The 21,088-nt window shown below is 35.6% G+C and overlaps 1 non-coding gene across 1 annotated transcript; it reads left to right on the top strand.

Annotated features, from left to right (window-relative positions):
* The first annotated feature begins 3,428 nt into the window (after positions 1-3,428).
* Positions 3,429-3,534, top strand: LOC115522533. Its single transcript, XR_003971438.1, has one exon. It is a non-coding gene; the product is annotated as a U6 spliceosomal RNA (small nuclear RNA).
* Positions 3,535-21,088: the final 17,554 nt, after the last annotated feature.

Below are 21,088 nucleotides of genomic sequence, written 5' to 3'. Positions count from 1 at the left end.
GCATTGGGCAGCACAGGGCTTGCTTAGGATTCTCTCTCTTCCTCTCTCTGCCCTTCCCCTGTTCACTCATTTTCTCTCTCTCTCTCTCAAAATAAATAAATAAACATTAAAAACAAGTAAATTATTATAATGTTTAAGATGTCAACTTTGATTATTAGATGCATGTTGACTTTAGGGAAGTTAATAATATGAAAAAATGTGCATTTTAGAATTGATAAAATTCGGGGCATCTGGGTGGCTCAGTCCATTAAATGTCTGACTTCGGCTCAGGTCATGATCTTGCAGTTCATGAGTTCTAGCCCTGCACTGGGCTCTCTGCTGACAGCTCAGAGCCTGAAGCCTGCTTCGGATTCTGCGTCTCCCTCTCTCTGCCCCTCCCTCACTCATGCTCTCTCTCTCTCTCTTTTTCAAAAATAAATAAACACTAAAATTTTTTTTAAGAAAATAGAATTGATACAATTCAATAACTAAAAATAGATCCTGATTTCCAAGAGCTTACGATTCCATTTGGGAGGGGGGAAATCAACCGAAACAAAATAAATCACAGAATGGGGAAATCAGTATTTGCAAAAATATGGAGGTAAAAAAACGATTAATTTTGTAGGGAAACTTCCTGTCTATAAAGACAGGTGCACATTAGGAATAAAATTTATGCAGTACGGTAACTCTAGTTATATAAGCTTCAAAAATCAGGTGGAAATGTTTGGACTTGTAGTGTTTATGAACAGTAAGAGTGACATGATAAGAAATATATTATTATACAGGCTGAATAAAATAATCAGAGGGCCAATTAGAAAGCTAAAGTAATAACCCAGGTATAAGGGACATGACAACTTGGATTATGTTGAAGCCCATAAGAAGAACTGATGACTCAAAAGACACTTTTTAAAAATAAGTGAAAGATATTGAAAAAATGAATATAGAGATTGAACAAAGGTTCATCAAACATGATATGAAAGTTTAAAGCTAGGGAAACTTGGACATTAGTCTTATGAGGGTTATGAATTACAGTTTTATAGAGTATTGAGGAACCCAATTTATTTATTTAGTGCCTGTCATATTGTAAGCATTCAATAACTTTTTCACAGATGGACAAATGAGTGAGTAAAGCCAAGACATCTGAGTTGAATTGAGGCCATTCACATAGAGGTGACGGTCACTAAGAAAATATGAATTTCTCAAAAGATCCAGTTTAGAGAAAGCCCAGCCAAGGACAATGCCCTGAGGGACAAATTTTGGAAGGCTGAAAAGCAAGTGAAATGTGAAAAGAAACCAGATAAGGAGAAGTCATGAAGGCGGGTAGAAAAGATGGGTTGTGTAATCAAAGGTTAAATAAGAGTTTAAAACAAAAATGTTGTCCAGTGGTATAAAAAGTTACAGAGAGGCCAGGGTATAGAGAAACAGCAAAAAATAACTTGACATAATAAAATGAGATCAACTGGAGATTTTATATAGAATGACTCCATCAGAGTGATAGAGATAGCTGTCAAATTAGAGGGTTGAAGGGATTTGATGGATTGGAAACAGAGGCAGATGTAGGTCGTGCTCAGAAAGTACTAGATTGTCAATGATAGAAAATTCCCTTCCATGGCATCATCCTCAAGTAATGTTGACCTCTCCACTTTCTGCCAGGAATTTATCTTTTTCTAAACACACACATATATATATGATTATGCCTACCATATATATGTTTATAAATATATACATATAAATATATACATATATATGTATAACACCTGATATTTTTATTTAAAATGATAGAAATGAATGGGGATGCAAGCTGGTGCAGCCACTCTGGAAAACAGTATGGAGGTTTCTGAAAAAACTAAAAATAGAACTACCCTATGACCTAGCAATTGCACTACTAGGCATTTATCCACATGATACAGGTGTGCTGTTTCGAAAGGACACATACATCCCCATGTTTATAGCAGCACTATCAACAATAGCCAAAGTATGGAAAGAGCCCAAATGTCCATCAATGGATGAATGGATAAAGAAGATGTGGTCTATATATACAATGGAATATTACTCAGCAATCAAAAAGAATGAAATCTTGCCATTTACAACTACGTGGATGGAACTGGAGGGTATTATGCTAAGTGAAATTAGTCAGTCAGAGAAAGACAAAAATCATATGACTTCACTCATCTGAGGACTTTAAGAGAAAAAACAGATGAACATAAGGGAAGGGAAACAAAAATAATATAAAGACAGCAGGGGGACAAAACAGAAGAGACTCATAAATATGGGGAACAAACTGAGGGTTACTGGAGGGGTTGTGGGAGGAAGGATGGGCTAAATGGGTAAGGGACACTGAGGAATCCACTCCTGAAATCATTGTTGCACTATATGTTAACTAATTTGGATGTAAATTTTAAAAAATAAAAAATAAAATTAAAAAAAATAAGAAAAAAATTAGAAAGAAAAAAATAAATAAAATGATAGAAATGGAGAACTGTGATCAAATTATTCAAAAAAATCAGGAATAATATGGATAATGTTAACTAAGTTAATAAATCCTAGGATATTAAAAAATACTAGTGAGTGTATCTTGAAGTTTAAAAGAAGTAATTTCATGTCAACCAAAAGAACACAGCGGGTAGTAATGTTAACTGAAAATGTTGCCTAAAGCACTGGAATAAGCAAACAAGAGAATAATTGTCAAGAAGTTTAGAAAATGTCTAGGTCATATATCAACTGATCCACTACAGTAAGGAAACCATCTATATTTCTGGATTTTAGATGGATGAATTAGAAAGCCATAGTGCTTTCCTTCAAAATGTCTTGATGTCATGGGTAGAATAGGTGAAGGAAATTAAGGAGCACACTTAACTATGATGAGCACTGAGAAATGTACAGAATTGTTGAATCACTGCATTGTACGCCTGAAATTAATATAACATACGTTAACTATACTGGAATTAAATTTAAAACTTAAAAAATGTGTCTTGGTGTCAGCATTCAGCTGGATGACCAACTGGTATGATGCAATATGACATTTCTTCTACTTTTATCTTCAATTCTCTCAATTGAGTCAGGAGTTGCTTCTCTGGAAATGCTCCTAAGGAACTGTATACTTATCTGTAAGTATCTCTATAGAAATTCTATGAGAATGACTAGTAAAAGCTAGAATCACTAGAGCTAAGCATGTAGAAGAAAGCACTCATTCTTTTTAAAAATTGTTTCTTTTTCTAAAATTTTTTTTTAATGTTTTATATATTTTTGAGACAGGGAGAGACAGAGTATGAACAGGGGAGGGTCAGAGAGAGGGAGACACAGAATCTGAAACAGGCTCCAGGCTCTGAGCTGTCAGCACAGAGCCCAACACGGGGCTCGAACTCACGGACCGAGAGATCATGACCTGAGCCGAAGTCGGCCGCTTAACTGACTGAGCCACCCAGGTGCCCCAAAAATTGTTTCTGTAAGTGCTCACACCAGCAGCACATATACTAAAATGGAATGTTACAGAGAAGCTTAGCATGGTCCCTGCGCATGGATGATATACACATTTGTGAAGTGTTTCATATTTTTTAAAAAGTGGTTATTTAAAACTATTTGGGATGACACTATGTAGAGTGAAACAATTTTTTGTGATCTCTGAGAGGTCACTCATTTGATGATAGTTATGTCTTTCATTTCCTGATGCTTGGATTTTAAAAAAAAAAGCAAGATTGAAAGACTTCAGATTTTAAAGACTTGGATTTAAATACATTGATAAATAAGTATTTAACATGAAGAGAGTAAGGAATATTGGATCGATGAACTTGGAGGAAAAATGCAAATTTCACAACTCTTTCAGTGCTGAAATTCTAGAAAGCAGAGTGCAAGAGTAGTGAAGTAAAAGGGAATAAAGGTTATATGACTAGACTTTTTGCTGATCTCAGTTTCAGATTTTAATTTTTCAAATGGAGAATATACCCCAGTTCAAAAACTACATGCTGCCTCAATTTGAAAATAGCAGCAAATATTGAGAAACTTTGCATGACTATTTTTTTTTTATGGAAAGACTGTGAAAGATGATGCGTTGTTCTGTAATTGTCCTTTTTGTACACTCTTCTAGCAAGTATAGAGTTTTGTCTGCTAATCAAACATGTTAAAATAGCTGTCTTGGGGAAAAAAGCAAAAACACATTTGGTTTTATTTATTTAATATACATTTCTTGTGGTGTTTTGTTTTTGTTTTTGCTTTTGCTTTACATTTCTTGTGTTTCTATAAAACAAATCAAGGTGCATGGCTTTCTTTAAATATACTTTTAAACACATGCATTAGTCTAAAAAAATTATACTGCTTAAGAAAAGATTTCTTTTTACATAAGTAAGTCATCAGTGTATTAAGTGGTGAATGTTCAAGGAAGTATTATTATTCTAGTTCTGGACATTCTTATACTACTGAATTTAGTACCTGCTATTGTACCCTATACACAATGAAATGTTGAAGTACTCTTCTACGAAAAGTATAAAAAATTCAAACTGTGGAGGAAAAGTTTTCTAATTGGATAGTGTAATTATTTTAAAAAGTCTTTACCATGATGTTTTACATTTGATTTAAAATGATGGAGGAAGGAGGTTATAAATCAAACAGAATTAGTTATATGTTGATAAGTAACAAAGCTGGGTGATGGGTACATGGGAGGGGGTGTTAATTTTGCTATTCTTTCTCCTGTTGCTTGAAAATTTGAAAATGTCCATTACTGAAAAGTAAACAAATAAGTAAAATAAATAAAAGCAAATTAACTTTAATCAGAATATATACCTTTGTGATACTCTGAAATTGGCCAGTGTCTTTGGAATTTAAGCAGCTTAAAAATTGTATTTATTGAAGGAAAAGAAAAAGCAAAAAAAAAAAAAAAGAAAAGGAAACAAATAAAAAAGAAATTATCTAGCTAGAGAGAGGCAGGGAGAGAAAGGCTAGCCTGATAACTAGGCCCTAATATTATTAAAACTATTATTAATAGCTAATTGCTATCAATATTAATAATATATTAGTATTATATTATTGAATTCCTTGGGAAAATAACTCAATAACTTTTTTGTAATCTACTCTGGGCTTTTTTTTCCTTTCTTATTTTTTTAAATGTATTTTATTTACTTTTTTAAGTAAGCTCTATGTCCAGCATGGGACTTGAACTCATGACCCCATGGTCAAGTGTTACATGCTCTACAGACTGAGCCAACCAGGCATTTCATTTAACTTTCTTATTTTTATATTTCTACTTTAAGAGGAGTGATGTCTAAGAAGTATGTTCTCATCGTTTATTTTACATGTTAAGTATGTTTTAAGCTTGATTCAGATTACTTTCACAATGTTTTTAAAAAGTGATTTTTATGTCATTGTATAATATTACATTTTAAAAGGTGTAGAGTTTTGCCAGTCCTTCCACCATCAAAGACCAGCACTGAATGGAGTTTTATTATTATTTTACGAAAGGAGAGGAACAATATAACTTCACTGTGCGTGTGTGGATGGGCTTATGTGTGTGTATGTGTATATATGGCTATTTATGTCTTAGTAGCATAGATGACTTCTAACTCACAAGCTGTAGAGTCATACGACGTGTGCTCATCTCCATGGTAACCATTTCTAAGATAAATGTGCTTCTGAACAATGATCCCAAAATAGTCTATTACCCGTTTTTGTAGATTTCCATTGTAGCAGCAAACAATAATTTTGAAAAATTTTGATCCATTCCTTAACCAACAAAAATAGAGACAACAAATATATATCCAAATCTGTGGAGAAACTATGGTTAAGTGCAATAATAATTCTTATAATAAACCCAAGATTTTGTTTGGTCTCATTTTCATTTTATGGATTATCTGTATTTATTGCTTCTCCTGAAACTTTTTGGCTTCCTACATTTTAGCCATTTTCCTTTTTGAGATTTCTTGGCTATAAAATAAAGAGGAAGAAATGATCTTCCAGATCTCTTTTAGCTCTAAGATTTTATGATTTTATGATTTCTCTACTCAGCTAGAAGCATTATAAGAACATGAGCTTGGAAAATAAAAACAATTGAAACCTAAGTCAGACAATTTTTTTCTCCTTACTAGGTTAAATAAAGGAGAGTTAAGTTTTTTTCTTAAGAGTTTTCTTTATCTGCAATGCACCTTTTTATACTTTTTTTTTTTTAAGTAGTTTCCATGCCCAACATGGGGCTTGAACTCACAATAAAATGAGGACTAGTTGAATGGAATTCTTTCATTGGAGAAAATCCTGCCTGTGGTTTAAGGATGCTCATTTTGCACATATTTCTTCTCCACACTTCCTCTGTTGGAATTTCAATATCTGAGTCCTCCAAGGGATTGGGAAAGTCTCTGTGACGCTCAGATGGGCTGGGTCAGAACATACATCAATGGAGGAATGGTAAAAAGCAGGGCAGATTCTACCCAACCCTTTTTAGTTCCAGGGAAATGGAAGGCTGATTCCTTGGACTTTAGTTTTTCTACTACTCCTCCAACGACCTCCAGGGCCTTACATTCTCTATGCTCCTAGATTTGTAAGGATCGGAAAGATGCAGGTTCCCTAAACTTTCATTCAGAGCAGACTGTGGCAGAATTGTAACACCACATTTTCCTTTGAGAGTAATCCTTACTTTGGGCCCAACTCCTTTAGAACTCCTTTTAAATTACTTCCTTCCTTTGGAGTATCACATCTTCTCTCAGAGTTCACCTGCATGCTAACAAGTCCTCCTTTTCTGCTTTCTTCAGTAATGGGGAAAACTCTTTTTTCTCTTATCTGGGCTTAACACATCCTGACCAGACCACCAAGATAATCACTGTTATTCTTGCCAATCCCAGACTCACTCCCAAACATACTAACTCTTCTTAGGTCTCCACTCTTGGTAGGCTGCCTAGTGACCTAATCCATGCTAATGAAGGAAAAGAGGGACTGGAGAATTTGTGTACACCTTTTGGATACAAGTATTTTTTTTCAATTTATTTATTGTTTATATCCAAGTTAGTTAACATATGGTGCAACAATGATTTCAGGAGTAGAGTCCTTAATGCCCCTTACCCATTTAGACCATCCCTCCTCCCTGAACCCCTCCAGCAACCCTCTGTTTGTTCTCTATATTTACTAGTCTTTTATGTTTTGTTCCCCTCTCTGTTTTTATATTATTTTTGCTTCCCTTCCCTTGTGTTCATCTGTTTGTATTTTAAATTCCTCGTATTAATGAAGTCATATAATATTTGTCTTTCTCTGACTGACTAATTTCACTTAGCATAATACCCTCCAGTTCCATCCATGTAGTTGCAAATGGCAAGATTTCATTCCTTGTGATTGCCAAGTAATACTCCCTTGTATATATATATATTCCATGTCTTCTTTATCCACTCATCCATTGATGGATATTTGGGCTCTTTTCATACTTTGGATATTGTTGATAGGGCTGCTATAAACATTGCCATAGAAAGCTTATGAAATAAATTGAAGAAGACACACAAAAAAATGGAAAAACATTCCATGCTCCTGGATTAGAAGAACAAACACTGTTAAAATGTTGATACTACCCAAAGCAATCTACATATTCAATGCAGTCCCTATCAAAATAACACCAGCATTCTTCACAGAGCTAGAACAAACAATCCTAAAATTTGTATGGAACCAGAAAAGATCCTGAATAGCCAAAGCAATCTTGAAAAAGAAAACCAAAGCTGGAAGCATCATACTCCCGAACTTCAAGATGTATTACAAAGCTGTAATCATCAGGGTGCCTGGGTGGCTTAGTCGGTTAAGTGTCCGACTTTGGCTCAGGTCATGATCTCACAGTTCGTGAGTTCAAGCCCCGCGTTGGGCTCTGTGCTGACAGCTTAGAGCCTGGACCCTGCTTCGGATTCTGTGTCTCCATCTCACCCTGCTCCTCCCCCGCTCACACTCTCTTTTTCTCAGAAATAAATAAACATTAAAGAAAAAATTTTTTAAAAAGCTGTAATCATCAAGACAGTATGGTACTGGTACAAAAAACAGACACTCAGATCAATGGAACAGAATAGAGAACCCAGAAATGAACCCAGAAGCATATGGCCACTAATCTTTCACAAAGCAGGAAAGAATATCCAATAGAGTATAGACCATCTCTTCAGCAAATGGTGCTGGGAAAACTGGACAGTGGCATGCAGAAAAATGAACCTGGACCACTTTCTTACACCATACACAAAAATAAACTCGAAATTGTAGAAAGACCTAAATGTAAGACAGGAAGCCATCAAAATCCTCTAGGAGAAAGCAGGCAAAAACCTCTTGGACCTCAGCTGCAGCAACTTCTTACTCATCACATCTCCAGAGGCAGGGGAAACAAAAGCAAAAATGAACTCATCAAGATAAAAAGCTTCAGCACAGTGAAAGAAACAATCAGCAAAACTAAAAGGCAACTGACAGAATGGGAGAAGATATTTGCAAATGGCATATCAGATAAAGGTTAGTATCCAAAATCTATAAATAACCTACCAAACTCAACACCCAAAAAAAACAAATAATCCAGTGAAGAAATGGGCAAAAAGACATGAATAGACACTTCTCCAAAGAAAACATCCAGATGGCCAACTGACCCATGAAAAAATGCTCAACATCACTCATGATCAGGGAAATACAAGTCAAAACCACAATGAGATACCACCTCACACCTGTCAGAATGACTAACATTAACAACTCAGGCAACAACAGATGTTGGCGAGGATGAGGAGAAAGAGGATCTCTTTTGGATACAAGTATATTTTAAAAGCAGCCTTTGCAGTCAGTGTCCTTACATTTTTTGTCTCACCTCAAGAATATTGGGGGCTTTTAAAGAGGTAGGGCAGTACCACAGAACGCCTACAAAACACATAGTTTGCCCAATGACCTCTTCAGTCCATGAAAGGATTGATTTTGGCATTTGGCTTTGTTAGTGGACAGAGAATACAAAGAACCCCAAGTGGAAACTTTGTTTTGGTTCCCAGAGGTTAGTGGATTTTGTACCTCATATTAGTCATTGTCCACAGGCCAAGTGACTTGAAAAGGCAGTGCTTGCCTTGTCTTGACCCTTTTTCAGATGACTAAAGTTCCAGGTATCCCTCTCTGAAGGCCTATTTATGTGAATTACTAAATCTTGCATTATGACCCTAGTACTTTTAAACGGGCCTGAGAGATAGTTTAGTATTTCACCTGACTCTCTCCCTTCTACTAAGAATCTGAACTGAAGGTAAGTGATATTATAACAGTTTATCAAGAGCTTAAAGTGTTACTCATATCACATCAAGTTGGTGATCTACTTGCTTTTTATTATGTGGACTACTTTACCAAGAAATACTACCTTTTAGTTCTCAAAAGCTAACAGAGGACCAAGAACTTCTATCAAAAGCCTCAACTAGCAGCAGATATATAACAGGTTTTAGTAATACCTGGATATCCTTGTTTTCTTTCATTGACGTGGAATTGCTTAAAAATTTTTTGGTATGGATATGCTAGAATTCCTGTAAGTGTAAGAATTTAGGTTGTATCTAATGTATATTATTATAAATAGCATCCTTATACACAAAATTTTTTTTGAGTTTTTTTCTTAAGGATTATTTCCAGGGTTCAAATATTCAGTTTATGGGTATATAGATCTGTATTTAGGAGTCATGGATTTTTTAAATGTATTTTACACATATGTCCAAATTGATCTCCAGAAAGATTACAGCACTGTATAAAAGTGCTCTTTTCACTACAAAAGCAGCTTTTTTGAGGCGGGGGGGGGGGGGGCAGGGCACAAGTGAGCAAGAGGCAGAGAGAGAGAATCCCAGGAGGGGCAGAGGGAGAGAGAGAAAGAGAGAGAAGCAGGGCTCACCTGAAGCAGGGCTCCAGCTCACCCGATATGGTGCTCGAACTCATGAACAGTGAGATCATGACCTGAGTTGAAGTCAGATGCTTAACAACTGGGCCACCCAGGCACCTCAAAAGCAGCTTATTTTTAAACTTAATTTTTCTTGTTTTCCAAAGTATGAAGTCTTGCTGCTCTAAATTTCGGAGACCTCATTTTTTCCCGTGTTGTAAATTCATGAAGAAAATGCAGTTTGGATTTTTTGTGTCATAGAGAGGAAAAGGCATTTGATATCATGAAAAACACAAAATTATAAAGATTAATATTTCTCCATTTTATTGTAGCTCTTTTTCTTATAATGAATCTTAGGCTTAACTTAAAATTTACTAAACAAAAAATAAATGATGTATTTATCAAGCTTGTCAATATAATAAGTTAAATTGCCCGAAGCTACAGCCAATATGGCCAGGAAAAGTGGTATTCCATGATTATTTTGGAAATGAAACATGGAGAAACTATTAAATTGAGTCGGTCACGGGTCAGTTTGTTGCATGTCTGACTTGGGCCCAGGTCATGATCTCATAGCTGGTGGGTTCGAGCCCTGCATCGGGCTCTGTGCTGACAGCTGAGAGCCTGGAGCCTGCTTGGGATTCTGTGTCTCGTCTCTCTCTCTGCCCCTCCCCCACTCATGCTCTGTCTCTCTCTGTCTCTCTCTCTCAAAAATAAATAAACATTAAAATTTTTTTTAAATAAACAAATGAACTGAGTCAATCAGAATGATTTTGTAATTTTCTTGTCAATTAGTGTAAATATCTAGCAAATGTTTAATACTAATCTAAAAAGGTTTTGGTTAATAAAATACTTCACTAGGATTCTGAATATTATCTGATTAAGAAAAAAATTTTTTTTTTACTTGCACCTATGTACCAGCCAGAGAGCTTTTTACATAAGCAAATTCTCATAATCAAAGTTGCCTGAGATCAAAATATACAATACAAATACTGGTGAGTATTATTGTAGACTGGACAGGTAACACAAAGCCTAGTGACTTTATGCCTGCCGGTCCTCAAGGACTTGTGAATCACCTAAAAGAAAAATATGTCATTGTTCAGTAAGTGGTTTATCTTTCTGTCTTTCAACCCAGTGACTCAGCATAATGAATGTACTTTGGTGCATTCTTTATTTGCTTCTCCGATCAAGCCAAGATTAGGAGGCCCCACTCAGACAGCTGTGGTATCACTTGCTGTGAGCTTAGCTTCAGTTTGATAGACAGATATGTATTTAACTGATCTTAGTAAGTTTTACTACTTGGTTTGGCTGTTGCTAGGCACGCCACTTTGATGTTTGTCCTTACAGGCTCATTTTTTAAATATCTGGTTAAACATTATCATTAAAAAATGTGAAAATAAAACTAGCCCCATTTTAAGAATGCTGTTTATAACTCCAGGCCCATCCTGAGTCAACAATAATTAGTTGTCTTTTTTTTTGTAAGATTTTATTTTTAAGTAATCTTTATACCCGACATGGGGCTTGACACATAATCCTGAGATCAAGAGTTGCATACTCCACCAACTGAGCCAGCCAGGTGCCCCTAAAAAGTTGTCTTTTAAAAAGTAATTCAAACTGATCTCTTTCAAGAGTTTCTAGTTTTTTTATTATTTGTATTATAATCATGTATTATTTATAGCATAAATTAAAAAATTCTGGTTTTGATTATAGACAAATCAAAATCCTTTGCATTCGAGTTTGGGAAAATATTAAGCGTCAAACTTGGGTAATGAGTATATAAGAGGTTATTATACTCTACTCTTTTTTAAAAAAGTTGGATGCTCAACCGACTCAGGTGCCCCTCTATTCTTTTTATGTTTAAAACAATTTGTTATAAAAAATTAAAATTTAGAAAAACCTTCCCTTTGAATAGATACCTTTTGAAATACCTCTAGAAATAAAAGATACATAAAAGAAAAATAAATCTTTCACATGAATTAAACTAATCTGTTTCCCATGGAGGGGAGGAAAAAAATCCCTTAATCCTAGTATTTGGTTATATTCTTTGCCTCAAAGAATTTGAGGCAGCTTACCTAACTCTGGTCATTGTAGTCAAGTCCATTGCTTTGTGTCAAACTGCTGTTTAACGTTAAATGATGGTGGTAGTGGTGGGGGTTGTATTTATTTTGTATTTACATTGCTTCCCCAGAAAAGCAATAGCAGTGTGATACATAGTGCCAATTTAAGCTGGTAGACTGGGAATTTGCCACCTGGCATAGAAGTCAAGAGAGGGGTTATTTCGCTAATAAGAGTATATTATCAACATTCAAAGATATTTTAATGTCCCAGTATTTGAAAACCTAAGCAATACTGGATTTTCTTAGAATTCATTGCTCCTTCCATTTTTGTGATTCTTTCATGTATGCCATGTCCCTTTCAAGTTAAGTTTTACTTCCTTTTTTAAAAATTTTTTAAAAATATTTTTATTTATTTTTGAAGGAGAGAGAGAGGGACAGAGCATGAGTGGGGGAGGAGCAGAGAGAGAGAGGGAGACACATAATCTGAAGCAGGCTCCAGGCCCTGAGCTGTCAGCACAGAGCCCAATGCAGGGCTCGAACTCACGAACAGTGAGATCATGACCTTAGGCTAGGTTGGACGCTTAACCGACTGAGCCACCCAGGTGCCCCAAGTTTTACTTCTTATGAATAGAGTATGAATAGGGTATATCAGCAACAGATTTCCAAATGTGCTGCTTTATACAGAGCAGCTTTGAAAACTAAAAAGCTGGCTGAGTCTGCTTTAAGCAGCAGGTTTCTGAGACTAAATTTACAATTTTTCTGCAATCATTCTGAGGCAAACTAACTATGGCTTATGTAATGTGCAGAAGCCACAGGATCTCTTTAAAGCACTGCACGTTTCATTAAGGAGGCAGCGAACCCTGTGTTACTTATAACAATAGGAGAAAGGGATATGTAGGCAAATGATAACTTGCATACAATTCAAAAGACTTAGAGCTAAAACAGCAGTTTCCACCTTTTCCTTGCAGTAACCTGTTTAGTCAAGGTATTCAACTGAAAGGAAAACAAAACAACTTCAGTTTCCTGCTTTCAGTTCTCCTTCCCACCTTCTGTTGGAGGTGCCAAAGTTCTCGCAACCAGAGGAGGCAGATGAAGAGAGAACTTGAGTCATCCATCTACAGTTGATATTTAGTCCTGGTAAAATGTTGATTACAAAGGCTACCCTAACACATCTGTGGAAAGATTACCAAGGAGTTGGTTGTAACACACTGAACTGATCAGAAAAAATACTTTTTACGTCTCTGGACAATGGGGTACAAAATTTTTGCTTTTGTTTTTTAAGGTTTTTTTTTTCTTTTTTTTTTTTTTTAACACTTATGTCAGGTTAAACCTGGACACTTAGCACATGATTGCTTGGGTATACAATTGCTGCTATTGTGCCTTTTCTGGTGGACTCACTACAATCCAGAATGCTTCTGAATCTTGGGTCTATGAAACTTGGGTCTATGAAAGCCTCCCACAGAGGCTTTAATGAGACCATGAACTCTTTAAAATTGCACTAAAATTTTGTATATTCTTATGGATAGGATACATAGCTTCATTAAATTTATATTGAGGTCCAGGATCCAAGGTTAATTAGGAACCTAAATTAGAGCCAAAATTAATTTGGCCTATAAACAACAACATATTAAAAGAAAAAAAATATTGCAGCTCTGTTTTGTTTCTGCTTCGACTCCTTGGAGAACATGAGTAAAAATGAGTTGTTTACTTCATTCCTTTCTTTTGATTCAATCCTTGGGCTTTAAGTTTACCTCATCCTCTCTTAAAACACGAGAGTGAGAGGGGTGCCTGGGTGGCTCAGTCAGTTGAGCATCTGATTTTGGCTCAGGTCATGATCTTGCAGTTTGTGAGTTCGAGCCCCCCACCCCTACCCCCCCCAACCCCCCACCACCGTCAGTCAGGCTCTGTGCTGACAACTCAGAGCCTAGAGCCCGCTTTGGATTCTGTCTCCCTATCTGCCTCTACCCCACTCATATCTGTCTCTCTCTCTCTCTCTCTCTGATTTAAAGCTAATCTATTGGATAATGTAACTATTTTCTACTTAAATCAATTTACACATGTTTACTGTTCAAGTCAAACTATTCTATAATTAAAATCTAACACAAGAAAGTATTTATGCATATATACGCATACGCTGAAGTTTGCTTTAACATGCTCCTAATATTTTAAATGCAGACTCTACTATATAAGTGATAATTTGGAACTAGTTAGGACAAGTGGTTTTCCTTTCTTTATAAACTGAAAGTGAATTGTTTATCCTATCATTTCAAATATGGCACAAAACCATTAGAAATGGGAAAAATACAAAAAGTGTGAAAATTTTGAGTTAATTCTGATTCTAATGTTTTATAATAGAAACAGCAATTAGTTGAAGTAATTAGAAACAACAGAAGAAATGATAGCGTGCCTGGGTGGCTCAGTTGGTTAAGCTCAGGACATGATTCACCATTCATGTGTTTGAGCCCTGCATGGAGCCCTGCATGGAGTGCCCCCGTCAAGCTCTGTGCTGACAGTGTGGAGCCTGCTTGGGATTCATTCTCTCTCCCTCTCTCTCTGCCCCTCTCCCACTTAAGCCTTCTCTCTATCTCTCAAAATTAAATAAATAAAAAAAAGAAACAATAGAAGAAATGAAGAAATGGTAAAACTTTAACATGCAAACAATCCAGGTGGAGCAATTGTATATTCATAGTTTAAAAGCAGGAAAAAAAGGGGCGCCTGGGTGGCGCAGTTGGTTAAGCGTCCGACTTCAGCCAGGTCACGAACTCGCCGTCCGCGAGTTCGAGCCCCGCGTCGGGCTCTGGGCTGATGGCTCGGAGCCTGGAGCCTGGAGCCTGTTTCCGATTCTGTGTCTCCCTCTCTCTCTGCCCCCCCCCCCCCCCGTTCATGCTCTGTCTCTCTCTGTCCCAAAAATAAATAAACGTTGAAAAAAAAAATTTTAAAGCAGGAAAAAAAAATAGATTTGACAGTGGCAGCTTAGTTTGTATGGTTAAGTAACAGTGGATGTGAATTTAAGTAGGAATACAAAGTTGAATTTAAGCATCAGTGAACACCTGACTTATTGTAAACACTTAGAGGTCAGTGATGTTTTAATGGAGAAAAATCATCTTATAATGAGTTTATAATATTTTAGCATAATGTATATTTTATAATAAGAACAAATTTAACATTTGCACATAATCAACACTTAGAAGCTTAATGATTATGGTGTGTGTCTAACATGAAATAATGAAAATATGATTTTCAGAAATTATTACTTTGAAATAGAAATTTGTCAAGCAAAGCAGTGTTAATACAATTAGGTAGGCTTTTAATATATATATATTTTTTGGTTGAATGCTAAAACAGTGAGTTAGCTATATTATTCCCCAACTACTTCTCTCAACTCCTTTACTACTCTCTCTTTCCTTTGCATTCACCTAAAAAAAGAAAAATCCACAACCTTCCGTCTCTTTTATGTCATTACCAATATAGAAGATTACATAACTGGGCAGACTGGGGCAGTAATAATAATAATAATAATAATGGTAATGACAAACAGCATTTATTCTCATTGAATTGTATAAGGTACAGTCCTAAAACTTATCTCATGCATACCTCACAATAATCTAGTGAGGGATGTAAAATTATACCCATTTAAGGTGAAAATTTGGGATTTTGAGAGCTTTAGTCATATGTTCAATGTCACACTGCTGTAAGTGGCAAAGGAAGGATTCCAACTCTCAGTCTGACCCCAGAGCTAAGGCTTTTTTCTGCTAACCATTTAAATGCATAACTCTAAACTGAAATGAACGTTTAACATTTTCTGACACATGACATTCCATTTAAGCTAGAGACGTATTTCTACTTCACTGAGAAAATAGAAGACATGAGAAAACTTTCTTATCTTCGCCAAAGTAATTTTACTGATCTGCATCAGTGTACACATCAAGTAGTTAATAGCCTAAGCTCTGCCCCTTACCAGTTGTGACCATAGACATAACTTCCTTTCTTCTTTAATAGGAAAAACAAAATGTACCTGCTTCAAGAGTTTGTTATGAATATGAAACACATTAATACATGAAAAGCACTTGGAACAGAACATGACACATTGCAGGTAGCCAGCTAATATCATTATCTTATCTCTCCCTACAACCCCGAATCAAAAATCAATCTGGCTCTATATTATCTGCTTCCCATTCATCACTTTCCTTCCTGTACTGTCAAAGCTTCTGCTCTTTTGATTATCCTAGCTCTCTGTACTGAGTTATAAATCTATCTCTTTCTACAGGATAGTTTGGTATTACCACCGAAAATAAACAACCTCCTCCCTCCCCCGCCCCGCCCCCCCTTAACCCCTCCAGGTACTGCCCCAGTCTCTGGCCCCTTTGACAATTCTTTTCAGTCTCAGTTTGCTGGCTCTTTATTTTATTTTATTTTATTTTATTTTATTTTATTTTATTTTATTTTATTTTTTTAAGTAATCTCTACACCCAATGTGGGGCTCCGACTCACAACTCCGAGATCAAGAGTCACACACTCCACCAACTGAGTCAGCCAGGCACCCCGGGTTCTTGATTCTTAAAAGTTGGAGTTCCTAAGGGCTTTGGACTCGGCTTTATTTTCCTTTTTAAAATACTCCAAAAATGATCTCATCTACTCCTGTGGCTTCAAATAACATCCATATTCTGATGATCCCAAATTTGTATCTACAGTCTAGGCAATTCCTTGGATGTCCAGTTCAGTATTCTCAATATCATTCCAAATTTTTGAAAGACTGTTTACTTTTGGGGTAGACTAAATGTAAAAATGTAAATGGGTCATATGTGTTCAGCTGGAACTTCAGTATCATTATAGGCTTATTCTGTATTCTAACTCAAGTTTTGTTCTATCATTGACTTCGCCAATTTTCCATGCATTCTAATGTTTAAAGAAGACGTAAGATCAAAATAAAAAGATTCACCAATATTTGTTTACACTGATTTGTATTTCATCATCCACTATTTAAGTGTAAATCTAAGCATAAATTTCATTTTTGTTTTTTTATTCTCAAGTCAGTTAACATACAGTGTAGTCTTGCCTTCAGGAGTAAAACCCAGTGATTCATCTCTTACATATGAACCCAATGCTTATCCTGAAATGTGTCCTCCCTAATGCCTGTCACCTATTTAACCCACACCCCATCCCCCCACCCCCATCAACCCTCAGTTTGTTCTCTGTATTTAAGAGTCTCTTATGGTTTTCCTCCCTCTCTGTTTTTATCTTATTTTTCCTTCCCTTCCCCTATGTTCATCTGTTGAGTTTCTCAAATTCCACAGAGTGAAATCATAGGTCTTTCTCTGACTGACTTATTTCGCTTAGCATAATACCCTCCAGTTCCATCCACGTTGTTGTAAATGGCAAGATTTCATTCTTTTTTCAACTAAGCCCAACAAATTTCTAAAACAAACCTAAAAAACTCACAAATCCTTTGTACTATGAAAATAACCAAGAAGAATTAAAACCAATCATAAACTAAAAACTTCATTATACATTGGAATTTTTCTACAGGGAAAACTGAAATTCTTTGGGTGACTTTAATAAGAAAGATAAATATATCTTTAGTTTTGCAGAGCAGAAGCAAATAAACATAGTGAAGTGCATTATCAAAGATTTGGCAGGCTAGAAGATGAATCTAATTTGATGTGAATGGTCCAGGTCAAGACTGTAATTAATTTTTCATCATTTTCTTTTTGAACTTTTAGGATCAGTTCTATTTCTGGCATCTCTTCTGCTAACTACTGGAGACATCTTATGTTTCATTTAAGCCTGTCTTCATTACTCCTTTACAATACCAAGTTGCAATCTCTGGCTAAGTCTTACCTCCTTACTTCATTTACTACAGGTACTGGGATACTGTTGCTCCAACTTTTCCCTATTTTCTTTCTTACTTTTTAGTGGAGTAAATTATCATATCTGGTTGTCTTTGGATGGAAAGGAACAGAATTTGAAGTATTGATGTAGCATATATGTTATTGTCTACCCTCTCTGTGACCATTGTTAAATTAAACAACAGTGAAATCTTCTGTTGTCCTTTTCCATACTTCACCCAAAGTTGGTTTCTCTGATTACATTATAGTCTGGCTACATGTAGTCTTTTTTTTTTTTTTTTTTTTTGGTAAACATTTATTTTCAGAGAGAGAGAGAGAGAGAGAGAGAGAATGAGAGGAAGAGGGGCATAGAGAGAGGGAGATAGAGAATCCCAAGTAGGCTCCATGCTGAATATAGTTCCCTATGGGGGGCTTGATCTCACAACCATGAGATCACGACCTGAGCAGATATCAAAAGTCAGATGCTAAACTGGGGGTGACTGAACCACCCAGGCACCCCTATATTTAGTCTTTAAAACAATTTTTGTGGATGCCTGGATGGCTTAGTTGGTTGAGCATCCAACTCTTGATCTCAGGGTCATGAGTATGAGCTCCGTGTTGGGCTCTGTGGTGGGCACGGAGCTTACCACAAACAAACACCAATTTTTAAAAATGATAATTCCTTGAAGAACTCCGTTAATTTCTATTTTATATGTGCCTGACCCTTCCCATTGTCTGACTCACATTTCTCTCTCTGCACTCAATTCTGTCAGAATGTAGCAGTTTCCCAAACAGAGGGAGGGAGGACAGGTAAAACTAATATATATCAGCTGCATGATTCTCAGGTTGTGAGAAATTTGGTTATATATTTCTGAAGTCTGATGGGAAAAACAATGATGTTTTTGTCTTTAAGAATAAGTGGAACAGTACCTTTGACAAGAAACATCCTACTTAAAAGGCTTTATCCCAAGAACTCAAAAAGATACCTTTCATCAATTTTTCTCTCTTGCCTTAAGATTTTTCTGGAAACACCAGAAATCTGGCTTGCCTAAGTGATTTAAAAAAGTTTAAATCTTCCTCATGATTAGGAAAAAGCAATAATGAAATAATTTTCATCCTATATTCTGGAGAAAACAAAGCTAAAGAAAGCTACTAGAAAAACTCATATATTAGTCAGGGGAAAATATGACAGCCTAGCTGTTATCTGAAGACATTTTAATGAGGGGATTATTTATAAAGGTTTGGGCACAGTTAAAGGACTTTAGAAGAAACTGTAGAATCATGTTTAGTGGGTTACATGACAAATTTATGTCATCCAACTGATCTGCAGTGACATCACAGTAATTAAGAGTACGCACGAACTTTGGTCAGACTGATAAAGGATCCAATACCAGCTTTAACACTTTCTATGGCAATTTAAAAAAAACCTATCTGCATTCCAGTTTCCTCACTTATAAAATGAAGAGGATAATATCTCAAAGGATCGTTGAGACAAATAGATGAGGAAATGTAACTCAAATAGTAGCACCTAACACATAGTGCAAAAACACTTGAATGTTAAATTTAATTTCTATTCCTTATTTGATTCCTAGTAGAGATATTATCATGTTGGCCACAAAAATTGTTAATATTTAGTATCAGGTTTGGCTAAAATAAACAACAGTAAACAAAAGAAGCTTAAATAAAAGTTTCTCTTTCACACAAAATCCAGATTAGGATAGGCAAGGTTTGGTATGGCAGTTCTGCTCTAAAAAGCCCACGTACACCTTCTATTTCTATTTTTGCCATCCTTAGTACGTGGCCATTGTCCTTATTGTCCAAGATAGCAGTCGTAGCATCCTTCTTTCATGTGGCCGAATGAAGAAAGTGGGGAAGAACTGGCAAAAGGAAAGCTGCAGCAGTCTCTTAAGGAAGCTTCTTGAAAGCTTATATCCTATTGGCCAGAATATCAGTCATATGGCCACAGTGGGCTGCAAGAGACGCTGGGAAATGTAGTCTTTATTTTATTTCTAGGGGAGAAAGAGACCATACATATTGAAGGATAATCGGTAATACTTGTCACAGTCAGCAACTGTTTCAAATTATCTCTATTATCCTCAAATCTCCAAAAGTCACCATTTTTATCCCATTTTTTCTATCTTTCTTCATTGAATTTTTTCCCCTTTCTTACCATTCATAAGGCTATATATTTTCTGTTCCATTTTTCTTTCTACCTATATTTCCCATTGTGTCTTTTGTGTATGCAATGAACATTCTTTTTATTTTCCTGCACTTTCCCGCTATTTTGCATTTACTAAAGTTAAACTTTGTTGAATATCATTTTCTACAGGTTTAAAAGTCCAAGACTTTGCTCTCATTCAAAGTTAAAATGTAAGCTACCCGTATTCTGAAAAGGGCTCTTAGACGTTTCCGGTTGAAATTGTGCTAAGTCTTCTCCTGTGGTCTTGTATCTCAGGCTGCCTCATTGTATCTCCTTATGCATATTTCTATTCCACCAGGATGTGACTTCAAGATCAAAATCTACATCTTATACAGTTTCATATCCCCTTCTAGAACAACAGTACTCTGCACATTTTAAATATTTGATTATTTAATATATTACAAAGAACTGAATAATACTCTTTAAACCCATCCACAATTGTCACTGTAAATGATTGAATGTTTTTATGTAAACCCTATATAAAAGTTGTGTGCCATAGTTTCTGAAATTTCGTGAGTAGAATTTTATACTTGAATCATTATAAAATATATTTGGGAGTCATAAATTGTAATTCTATTATAAATTCTTCTATGAAGCCAACTTCACTCCTCCTTCTCCAATTTAAATATTTTCCAGTGAGTATCATTATACTTACCTCAAAAAATTATTTTCCAAAATTCTTATTTTTTAAGAATCAGATTTATTGAGATAATTTACATACAATAAAATTCACGTTTTAGGCATATTGGTCTCCACTAGTTAATTTTACTAGTTAATTTTCTAAGATCACTATAAATTTGAAGCTATTACCTACTCTCTACATCTATCTCTCTGAAGGCTTATAATAATTTTAATGATCCCTGAATATGTTCTAGGGACAAAACAGTAGAAATCTCTTAACTGAAGGAAAGTGTTTGGAAATCTTTAGTACCAAAAATAACTGTGAAGACTGCTGTATATGATGAGGGAAATAAAATCTTCAATAATGCTTTTGAAACTTAGCTCACTAATCATTTTTAAAATTTTATGCTTTTCCAGAAAGCTATGGTAGGAAAAAAACAACAGGCACAATTTTCATAATACCTTTACAGGCTGATTAGCATGGTATAGGATATTTTCAAAGACTGAAGAAATGAATGAAAATATAAAATGATATACTTATTATAATTGCCATAAAATCATATGTACGTGGCAAAATATATAATTACCCTAGCTC

This window comes from Lynx canadensis, chromosome C1, assembly GCF_007474595.2.
Source record: "Lynx canadensis isolate LIC74 chromosome C1, mLynCan4.pri.v2, whole genome shotgun sequence".
NCBI lineage: Eukaryota > Metazoa > Chordata > Mammalia > Carnivora > Felidae > Lynx > Lynx canadensis.
The sequence above is the reverse complement of the archived record's forward strand: the minus strand, read 5'-3'. Positions and strand labels throughout refer to the sequence as shown.